This window comes from Thalassophryne amazonica, chromosome 10, assembly GCF_902500255.1.
Source record: "Thalassophryne amazonica chromosome 10, fThaAma1.1, whole genome shotgun sequence".
Lineage (NCBI taxonomy): Eukaryota > Metazoa > Chordata > Actinopteri > Batrachoidiformes > Batrachoididae > Thalassophryne > Thalassophryne amazonica.
The window spans coordinates 20073037-20085281 of record NC_047112.1 but is presented as its reverse complement, the minus strand read 5'-3'; the positions used below and the strand labels follow the sequence as shown (position 1 = coordinate 20085281).

General features: G+C 42.5%; 1 protein-coding gene across 2 annotated transcripts in view; it reads right to left on the bottom strand.

Moving 5' to 3' along the window:
* ddah1 (dimethylarginine dimethylaminohydrolase 1) overlaps positions 1-12245 on the bottom strand; it is a 185241-nt gene that overhangs the window by 118013 nt on the left and 54983 nt on the right. The gene's annotated exons all lie outside the window — the stretch shown is intronic.

The window sequence follows — 12245 nt, the reverse complement described above, 5'->3', positions numbered from 1 at the left end:
AAAAAAAAAAAAAAGATCAGCCTCGAGGTCAATCGGACACGTGCAGCCATTCACAGAGATGGCACATGCACAAACAGAGTTGTGCACGTAGAGGATTATAGAAGTGTGTGCATGTATACCCCGAGTCTGAGTCAGAGCCTTAAGTGTCTAATCAACAGCTGCAGAGGAACACATACAAGTGTTCTGACTTCATGTCATTGATAAGGAGCAATAACTCACAGTTCAGGGTCGGACATGACGACAGATATCTGTGCGTGCTACAGGAGGGCTGTCCCTGTCGCTATGTTTAGGTTCCTGCTCACAGCATGGGAACGCACAGCCCCAGAGCACCCCGCCTGACAAACTTACAACTAACACAAAGTTATTCATTTTGAATTGCTGCTTAGTTTCCTGAAGATGATAACGAATGCATGAGATCCATAAATTATTATTATTATTATTGCTACATCATGGAGCATTTTTTACTACAAATATTGGAAATAATATGGTTTGTTGTGTGGTTAATTGCCCGAATGGATTACAAGTGTGTGCTGCAGTTTTTCCACAGAGTAAAATTTCGTTATTTTTTTATGTTAGTGCTATTAGCAGGTATGTCTTATAATGTAGCTGACATTCTCCACACTCCACAATAACCCTGATGCTTAATGGTTAGTGAGACAATAATCTGGGCAAAATTTTTAATACCAACATCCCACCTAAGCCATCCATCAAGAAAAGCACTGCCAAATCTACAAAACATACTTTAATAAGACACCAGAACCAAGGACAGCCTGTTAGCTTTGTTAATTAAATACACTGAAATGGGGTCATGTTGAGGCTTTGTTCACCTCGCCCAAGTCACACAGGGCCCGGCCTCCATCACTTTACCCATTTACGACTTGGTCATGATGTAGGCAGAGCACCACAGTATGACTACTCATGAATTAAACACACACACAAAGTCAATCTTTCACCTTTATATAAGACTTATCATTAGGGTTAATTTAAAAATTTGTAGTCCTGAAAGATCGCTAGAAAAGAACCAATAAAACTGTACTCTAGATCTAACACCTTAATGATTTTTTTAAAGATTAGATTAGATAGAACTTTGTTAATCCCTTGGGAAGACTCCCTCGGAGAAATTGAGGTTCCAGCAGTGTTGAATAGCAGCACACAGTGTAAGAAGCACACAGAGCAAGAAAAGTGAAAGTTTAAAAAAAAATTTGAGAAGGTCCTGCGTTCACTTCCCACTTGGTGGTTTCTTTGTGGCGTTTGCATGTTCTCCCCGTCTGCGTGGGTTCTCTCCAGGTGTACCGGATTCGTCCCTCTACCGAAGACATGCACGTTAGGTAAACTCGAGATTCTAAATTGACTAAGTGTGAATGTGTGGCCTTGCAATAAACTGGCGGCCTATCCAAAGCCTACCTTGCCTCTTGCCCAAAGACCACTGAGATAGGCTACAGCACCTCCAGAGCCCTTAATTGGAATAAACGGGTGTAGAAAATGAAAGAATGTGCATCCTTTACCCAGCAAGTCAGGAGCTCAAACCCCTCAAGCTTGCATCTGTGTGATGTAATGTCCTTAAGCAAAACTCAGAACCCAGAGTTGCACCATCCTCTGTATGACATCAACCTGCAAGTGTTCCTTAGCCTATAGAAATCTTACATTTGATAGATTTTTGAGTTGCATAAACATAAGAACATTAACTTAGAACAAAAACCACATGATGGTGAAGTCTTGTGTGGCGATATAATGTCAATAGTGAAGAATGCAGGAAGCATGTTCTCATCAATCAATCAGCAACACTGTGTTAGAGGGAAAATTTAAACAGCTTCTCGTGTTTCATTTTTCAGTTAATTTTGGAAATAATGGATGCCCTTATCCGCAGAAAGGTTGAAAAGACTGAACAATACCCTTTATCGTAATGTTGATTTAAAAAAAAAGTTCCTCAACTTTCCTGTTCACTAATTTAATGGGCTTTTCCTTGGCTCTCCACCAAGTTTACTGAAGCTCATTTTTGATACATCTGATGTGACATAAAAAATTCCTTCAGCTCCTGATTTGTGGTTAAAATAAAATGGGAAATGTTCTTGTGATATCAGCCATCTACGGATAAGCTGTGTGCGTTTCTCCAGTCCAGTCACAAAGGATCCTTGATGAACTTCTGTTCTGAGTTAATGGGCCAAGCATGATTAGCTGTCTTATTGCTATAAGATCTACAAACCACGACCAAATGTCTCGGCACACACAGCCACCACAGAGGAAAAAGGTCTGACAACAGCAATCTATTCGTACATCACTGTTAAACTTGGCCAAATCCCTTAAACTTTGTTATGATTTCTGGCACGGCTGATGAAGGAGTTTTCCAAATGAAACCAGTGGTTCCTATGTTGTTATCAACTGCTGATGTCATGGACCCAATCTGAGAGGATTATACAGATGGTGGGAGAAATGAACTGTGTTTTGCTTGAAGGAAAATGTGGAATCCTCCAACAAACTATGAGGAGGAATTTGGCTTCACATTAATCTCTTCCTCGTATGGATCAAGACCAAATTGTTCGGCTGTGAACACTCGGCCTTGTGGTCGTCATTTTTAAACAAAAGTAAATTCCTCCTCAAGGCTGCAGGAAATAAACAAGTCTGAGACAATGGAGAGGAGAACATGTGAAATGCCATTCTGAGTCAGGACAATTATCTTAAGACTTTCGGGGTCTCGTGTTCCATTCGTCACTGTCCTTCAGAGGGAATTACAGTTTGAAGTGGAAGAATGTAGCCATTTCATTACTCACAGTGATTCTACTTCCATCCGCACATCAGTTTGAGTAAACTACAAATTGAAAGCACAAGGTTCATTAAGAAAACATTACCAAAGGGTAAAAGTACAGCGAATGTCACAAGGTGCAGATGATGTGGAAATGGACCGCATTTCTGTATCACTTTTCTATCCGATGCGACAATCAAAGCAATTTTAAAGTGATGCCTCATGGTCATCCATTCACACACACAGTGATATCATCCTGTGGTCATGCAAGGCAGGCCTTAATGGGAAGAAAGACCATGCTCAAGGGCATTTTGGTGAGTTTCATATCTGATGGGGAACAGAACTGATCCTGTGGTCACAAGCCCACCTCTCCAACAGCCAGGCTACCACCTCCCCAAAAAGTACATTCATACGTCATTTTTTCCCCCCTTCAAATCTAAGTTGTGAATTTAAAAGACCCATACAGTCACAGTATGGGACTTCTTTTATTCCACTTCAGGCTATGGAATCCAGGGATAAGCACAGACACCACAGCCTGAAGTGGGCAACAGTCTACCACTGCCCTTGGACAGGACGACAGTTCGAAGCAGATTACTTTCCAAGCCAAGGCTGATATTCACTTACAGCTGGGTGGACAGAGTATGCAAGTGAAGTGTCTTGTACAAGGTCTCAGTCCGGGAATCAAACCCAGGTCTACATATTTGTAACCAAACATCTTATCCAACTGATTTATCTGCTCTACATTTTTAAGAGCAGTTTTCAAATTACAATGACATTATTTATTTATTAATATCAGCCATCATAACTATTATTATATCTAACAAGAGGAACTAGAGGGTATCTACTGGGAATCACAAGTGTCTCCTTTATTTCTAATTCAGAAAAATATTGACCTACTACACATTTCTGCTTATCCTTCTTCACGAGCAACCATTCATTCCATTTTCTGAACACACATACAAGTGAAAGCATTGTTATTCCACAGAACATGGGTGATGACCACTGGCGTATAGGTACACTCTATGTTAGACCTCCATAGTGGATGTACAAGAGAGGTTCTGACCTCACGAAGCCTTTTAGATTGTACTGTGAGTACCACATCAGTTAAATGATGTTGAACTGAAAGTTTCTCCAAAGTCTTTCTGCACAGGCAGAAATGAGGCACAATACCTCAGGACTATACAGATTGGGAATAACCACGTTACACCACATCTGCATGTGACCCACACGAGTGATGTGTGCAGTCGACATTAGAGGCTTTAAACCACAGAATGTTTTTTGTGTGATATGAAGCACTCTGGAGAAGGATTTTGGTTAGAACTGAGAATGTCTTAATTTCAATAACTGATCCAGCTTTGATGCAATCATTAACTCATCTTCGCCTCCAAGTTGTCCTTTCCAGCCATGAGCAGTGGACTATTTATGGTTACTGAGCAGCAACATTCCTAGCACTGCATGTTCTGACAGTTCTGGGTTGTTAGTACGGCTAAAGCAGATGGCCACCCCACAGAGTCTGGTCTGCTTGAAGTTTGTTCCTATAATCAAAACAAACAAAAAACCTAAGGGAGTACTTACCACCATTTCCACTTTACTTGCACATGAGGTGGGTGATGTTTAAAAGGTTTAAACCTTGCTCATGTGTATCACCTTGGGGCAGCTTCTGTTGTGATTTAGTGCCATATACGAGGTCTGTTAGAAAAGTATCCGACCTTATTATTTTTTTTCAAAAACCATATGGATTTGAATCACGTGTGATTGCGTCAGCCAAGCTTGAACCCTCGTGCGCATGCGTGAGTTTTTTCATGCCTGTCGGTTGCTTCATTCGCCTGTGAGCAGGCTTTGAGTGAGGTGTGGTCTACTCCTCTCGTCTATTTTTTATTGCGAATAAATGTCTGAACGATTTGGATCTTTGCTGCATCAATTTTTTTCCAGAAACTGTAAGAGACCTCCAGGTAGACACCATTCAAAAAAATTAATAAGGCTTTCAGGGACGATTTTATGGGGATTAAACAGATTACGGGGTGTTACTGCCCCTTTAAGGATGGCCCACATTTTTCGAACGGTGTCCACCTGGAGGTCTCTTACAGTTTCTGGGAAAAAATTGATGCAGCAAAGATCCAAATCGTTCAGACATTTATTCGCAATAAAAAATAGACGAGAGGAGTAGACCACACCTCACTCAAAGCCTGCTCACAGGCGAATGAAGCAACCGACAGGCATGAAAAAACTCACGCATGCGCACGAGGGTTCAAGCTTGGCTGACGCAATCACACGTGATTCAAATCCATATGGTTTTTGAAAAAAATAATAAGGTCGGATACTTTTCTAACAGACCTCGTACATAAACTAAATTCAAGGAGGCACGGGGCAGGGCTCATTCACTCAATATACTGAAAGGGCATTGCAGGCCTGCAATCTGTTTGTGGAGAGTCTTCAAAAACTAAGCTGTAAATGCTTAAAGAAAACTAATGACTGGAGCACATAAAAAACAAAGACAACTCTGATAAAGTTACACCTTTCAGTGGCTGTTATTGAAGTTACTCTGCATGAATTGACAGTTGCCAAATCACAGTTTCACGGTAGATTAGCACAGAGAAAAACACTGTTAAAAAGTAGACATAATTATAGGCCTAACTTTTTCAGAAGCCAAATTAATGATTGGAATTATCCCCAGGTGATATTCAATGACTCTGCATCATCCCCTGAATCATGCATTTGAAACATGTTTTTCAGAGTTGCCAGGAGTGTCCTTTTGTCTTTTTGGTTGAGTTTCAGTTGCAACAATACTGACTCATAGCAAGTTGGACCATCCAAACAGATGTCTTACTCAACTGAAACCGCTTATCTATAAATAGGTGCTCTGCATTTCTTGAACAATTTATGTTCTAAAGCCAACTGATAGTAAATATAATAACTTAAGCCTTGTCTACACAGAAACACAATTTTCCTTTTTCGATCTTTTTCTTTGTTGTTTTCAAATGTGTTCTGTAAACATGACACCGTCTCAAGAAATATCTGTGTACACATAAAACCACTGAAAATGCTGTTGTATATGTACCAGGCTGTAATGCTGTATGTAAATTGACTGCATTTATACAGCGCTTTTCCATCTGAATCATAAGCTTAAAGTGCCGGTGCCTCACACACACACACACACACACACACGTAAAGGTGCTGCCATGTAAGGTGCTGCCTACACACTGGGGGAGAAACTGCGGCATGAAAGACCTTGCCCAAGGCTCATTAGTGATCGTCTGGTCTGGCAGGGTTTTGAACTGAGGATCCTCTGGTCTCAAGCCCATTGCTTAACCACTAGACCATCACCTCCCCATGGTGCTAGTATGAGCTATGTGGCTTCTGTCACAAACAAAAATTTGTAGTCCACCATAGTTGTTGTTGCTGCTGTTTCGCGAAATGTTGTGGCCAGGGTTAAGGCTGAGGTCAGAGAGCTGGGGTATGGCATTATTGTTTCACAAAAGTTGTGTACTGGTTGTACAAATGAGTATGTAAATGAGCAGCTTCTCACAACAGGTGGAGGATCATCAGTCCGCACGCCACGGCCGTGAGAAGCGAGCTGCACAATTCTCATCAATATTCAAATATACTGCGTAACAAAATACCAAATTACTATTAACACTTATTCAGACAATCAATCACATCTGATGTGTGCTGACAGCATGTGTCCCTCACCCGTCCTCCTTCACAGGCACGATGTGTCAAACCCAGGCGCGGTCCTCAGCATCTCACAAACGAACGTCACAAGGTCGGGTTCCCGGCAATTCTGCTTGAATCACTCATGGCTTAAATGCAGAACGCCATCTCATTATCTGCTTCAGCTGAAAGTCTTTAAGTTTGCACATGAGCATCATCCACAGGTGCTGCAAATCATGCTGATGAGGGTGAAGGATTCTTCTGCCAGCACCATCTCCACAGACAAAAACCAGTTTGCATACCACCTGGAGAGCAAAGAAAAGAAAACAACACAAAAACATCCAGCCAAACCCTCCAACACACAACAGTACCCCCCATCAACGGGAAGCCTCCCGGCGACCGAACAGACCAGGCCCGAGAACAGCACCTCCCTCCGGGGTCCATGACAGCAAGCAGATGGCGTAACGCTCCCAAGGTCCACAGCAGACAGCAGGACAGGGCACCAGGGCTGGAAGGCCGGCTGGCATCAACAAAACCCCCAAAAAGTCCCATATACAACCCAACATACAAGAAAAACACAAAACCCACCCAAAACCTCCCCAGGGGACCGTCCCATCCAACCCCAGGAAGAAAAGAAAAACTCCCAAATGCAAAAACCCAACATAGCCCCGACAACACAATACAAACACAAATTCACAAAGAAAAATAACAAACAACCCCCCCCCCAGAACGACTTGCAGAGCCCAACACCCCCCAGAAGACCTTTACCGCCAGTTCCAGGAGTAACAGCCAAAGCCGGAATCCCACAGAGGTCCCCAGGTATTCATGGAGCAACAGCGCCCCCCAGAGGACTGTACCATCAACCCCAGGAGGCACCCTCCCCACAACCCAGGAACCCCAGACCCGGCCACACTTGGCTAGTCGGCCCCACAAGCCAATTCCCCCCCAGAGGACCGTCCCATCAACCCTGGAGGTGGAACCTGGAAGGAAACATAAAAAACACAAAAAGCCAACCCCCTGCGAACTTCATTAAAACACCCCGGGGGCAAATAAAACAACTGGAAAACCCTGTTACCTCCCCCAGCACCCCGAAAGACCCCAGATCACTCCCAGAGCCAGTCGTTAGCTCTATTTCGGCGAACGGCACAAAATTACTAAGCCGGGGAAGGAAACAGGAAAAACTAACCTGATCCCAACCCCAAAGCGCAGCGGAAAACCGGAAATACATCCGGTGCCCCTACCCGACCATACCACCAGCCTATCGGGAGGGGCGGAACCACCGAAAAGGCGAACGGCAACAGATCGGCCCACCCCTCCGACTGAGGTATGTTCCCGCTGCACCACACCCCGGTAACACCAATGACGAACGGTCAAAGGCCCACCGAGGCTGGAGTGGAACCGGGCCCTAACCAAACCCAAAAAAACGCCCCTGACAACCCCCCCCTAGGTGCAGAGGTCTTCTGAGAAACACTCAGTGTGACCAACCTGCACCACCCCACAACCCACAAGACGAACGGTCTTAGGGCAAGTGAGGTTGGGGTTAGGGAAGCAGGGAAATAAAAAACAACAAAACAAAACAACCCAATCCCAAACAGAAAATACCTAAGTTCAAATGATAAAAACCGACGATTGGCTGAGTCCAGCCGAGCTCCGACCCGCCAGTCGTTCACTCCACCAGAACCGCCTCTAAACACCCAAACAATTTATAACCCCTTACAAAAAAACAAAAACAGCCCAAATAACTAATTTTTTTTTTTTTTTTGTGTGTCCATTATTGTGCCTGTCCAAGAACACCTGGAGATATCCTTAAGGATCCGAACAATGGAGAGTCATTACTCCACAACGCAGTGACCCAAGCTAAGGCGTCACCTCGGAGCAAATTTGTCACATGAGACACGGCTACCATCAGAAGAGAAGGAAGCCGGTCGCTGAGCAAAAACCAGAGAACATTGCATCAAAAATGGAGCACAGGCTTCGACGTTTCCCGCATAAGGCTCCGAATGACCAATAATTGGTTCGGAAGCCGACTCTCTGGGAGACGGAATTATCTGCACCGGTATCGATGGTGCCGCAGCTGGAGCAGCAGGAAGCAGAACGGCTTGCGCTGCAAGCTCCGTAATGTGGGCACCCGTTTGTTTACTTAGGTTTGCGAGATACTGTAATTGCTCCCATATTTTCTCCAAGTATTCTTGAACTCTTTCGGCAAATGGAACCGCTTCTGCCGCTGGGTCCATTTTAGAATGGCCGGGAACTACTGTTATGTGTCGACGCGGGTTGAGAAGCGGACCTGCGTCTGACTGAACCCAGCGCTAAATAACCAGAAAGCGGTTCCAAATACAAAACAATTTTATTATCCCCTCTTGTGCAATAATTGTGTACAACATAAAAGTGCGTTTGTCTGGCGGAGTGAAGGACGGCGCGCTCTCCAGCACCCAAAGGGATCGAAGCCCGGCGCTTCTGGACTCAAGTTCACCGCCAAACACCCCCCAGGTGGACACAACAAACTGACTCTCTGTGAAGGATAGAAGAGGTGAGGTAAGTCAACAGCTACAACTAATATCCTTCAAAGGCACACACTATCAGCAACACAGTCAGGTCTGAATTTAAGCTTTATGTAAATGAGCAGCTTCTCACAACAGGTGGAGGATCATCAGTCCACACGCCACGGCCGTGAGAAGCGAGCTGCACAATTCTCATCAATATTCAAATATACTGCGTAACAAAATACCAAATTACTATTAACACTTATTCAGACAATCAATCACCTCTGATGTGTGCTGACAGCATGTGTCCCTCACCCATCCTCCTTCACAGGCACGATGTGTCAAACCCAGGCGCGGTCCTCAGCGTCTCACAAACGAACGTCACAAGGTCGGGTTCCCGGCAATTCTGCTTGAATCACTCATGGCTTAAATGCAGAACGCCATCTCATTATCTGCTTCAGCTGAAAGTCTTTAAGTTTGCACGTGAGCATCATCCACAGGTGCTGGAAATCATGCTGATGAGGGTGAAGGATTCTTCTGCCAGCACCATCTCCACAGACAAAAAACAGTTTGCATACCACCTGGAGAGCAAAGAAAAGAAAACAACACAAAAACATCCAGCCAAACCCCCCAACACACAACAAAAAAGCCAGTAAGATACAAAACTTTTGTGGATACACCCGAATATGTCTCAGTGTGAATGGGTCCTTAGATGTGTTATATTAAAAGGGACTCATACAATCCATTATTTTGTTTATCATTTCTATTTTTCTTTGATCATTTTGCAAATATATATATATATATATATATACATATATATAGTTTAAGTTTAACGTAATAATGGCACACATCAGAAACTGAACACCCATACATATACATTTGACTGTTTACAGTGCTGTGAAAAAGTGTTTGCCCCTTGACCCTTTACATATTAGGTTTTTGTTAGGACATCAAAAAAACAAAACAAAAATTCAGGCCTTGTATATTAGAATTTCCAAAATCATGCTCTTTATCTCACAGTGAAAGTAAAGCTCTACAGTTTGATATAAATTAATTAAAAATCTAAAGCCAAAATGATGGTGTGAATAAGTAAGTGCCCCCTTTAGTATAGCACATGTAAACCATCACTTTTATATACAGTTTTCTTCAGACAAGTCAGGAGATGGATACATGAACATTCCCAAGACACTGACTATGTCTTGGAAATTATTTACATGAATTATAAAGAAATACAAAGGGAAGGGTAGAAGATAAGAGGGCAGCCGAGAGGAGGCGATGTGACCGCCCTCGCAGAGTCCCAAGCTCTTTTAATGTTGTATAATGAAGCCACTTTTTTCAGATACTGTACTTTGCCTTCAAACCACCCGACCTGTGCTGTCCCACTGACATACTGATTACAGAAATGGTGCAAAGTGAGACAAACATCCTTAAAATGGTTTGGACATGTGCAGAGGACTGATGTAGGGGTATATCAGGAGAAGGATGCTGAGGATGAAGCTACCAGGTACAAGTAGAAGAGGTAGAAGAGGAAGGACAAAGAGGAGGTTTTTGTTCATACTGAGGGAGAATATGCAGGTGGCTGGTGTGATAGAGGAAGATGCAGAGGAGAGAAACACACAGACTACAAAATGCCAAAAAAAAAAGAAAAGAAAAAAGAATGCAACTGTATTAAAACACAAAACTCAAAAAAATAACTTGCTTGCAATCATGGTTTTTTTTGGCAGTCAAATAAGGTATCACATGTGACACTGTTGAGATACAACAGGGCCTGTCAAGACTATTCTAAATATATGACAGTGTATGATGACAAATCTTATGCTGAGTCATGATACATGATGGCACATGTGCCTGAGGCCAACTGTCCGTTTATGTGCGGCAGCCAGTGATTGCGACTCAAGCCAAGCAGGTGACAGCTGCAACACATTCTTCAAGATACTTTGATGCCGACCCACCGATGACCAGAATGGACCAGTGCCGGCACGCGTGACTCACCATCTGTTTGCAGGTTTATCAGTAATGGTGTTGGCATGCTGAGAGACATTATGTAAGTGGACACAGCAAAGGAAATAAAGTTTCATGTTTGGTTTGTGGACACATGATGACTCGACATTAAAGTGGAGATGTGAAGTTTATAGCTACAGTGTGTCAGATACTTTATTAGCAGATACTGAATATTGCATTCATCACCATTTGTTCATTGAAGAAAAGAAAAAGCAAGAGCGGACATCGTCATTCTTTAAAACGCCTCCAGTAACAAGCAGCTCAGGCTGAAAATTTGGGCCAGGTAATGAACGACTTTGCACAATTAAGTCAAAGCATCACGTTTGCTGTTTACATCAAAAAAGCAGCAGAAATGTTTGAGGAGGGGGATCCTGTTGAACGGCTGCTTCCATTTGCAAACCAAAATCAGAAAAAGTTGGGATAAAATAGAAAAACCATACAAACAAACAAATGAATACAAAAGCAGTGATTCTTCCATTTACTTTGACTTCTATTTCACTGCAGAAAGTATGAAATATAACCACTTCATTTGTTAATATACATGAATTTCTGGATTTCAGGGCTTGTAATGATGTAAAATAAATATATAAATAATTAATTATTTTATTTCAAACAGGTGGTATCAACAGGTGATTGTAAGCGTGACTTGTTGTAAAAGCAGTAATCATGAAACCTCTGCCAACATTAGTTTCCAATTCTACAAATTTTTACCTTGGAAAAAATTTTAAAGGTCAAAGTCCTGTTGGAAGTAGTTACTTAAAAGCTAAAATATAAAACAAAATACAGATGAAAATGGCTTTTCAATATCAAAAATAATCAAATATCCACTAAATCTTCAATACAAATCAGATGTGGATCAAGCTTGGTCTATTTTTTGAGTGTGCCAGTTTGCACCTCATTGTCACAAATGAGAGTGATTGAGGCACTTTTGATTTAGATATAGTGCAAAATGTACATCAAATGGGCTTTTCAATATTAAATTCAATTGTCCACAAAATCCACAATCTGGATCAGATATGGCTCAAACTTTAGCGATCTCTTTAGCCAGGCCCGGGAAGGGAGTTTTCTGGGTAACATGTGGTGTCTTGGCCATGGTGGCCATGGAGTGTGTTTGAGTTCAACCCAAAAATTATATATGGAGTCACCTCTGTGAGTGCCATCACCCACAAAGCACAGGATCAGATGCAAAGGAACGTTTGGTTTGTGTGTCCATTTACAGCTGCAGAAAATACCCCATTTTGCTATGCTGAATTAATTCAAAAAGTGATCCAGAATCCAGACACCAACATTTAAACCCCAAATTGTCCTACATCAAAATGCAAAATAAACAAATAAATAAATGAAATAAACTCTTAAAATGCACTGTAATA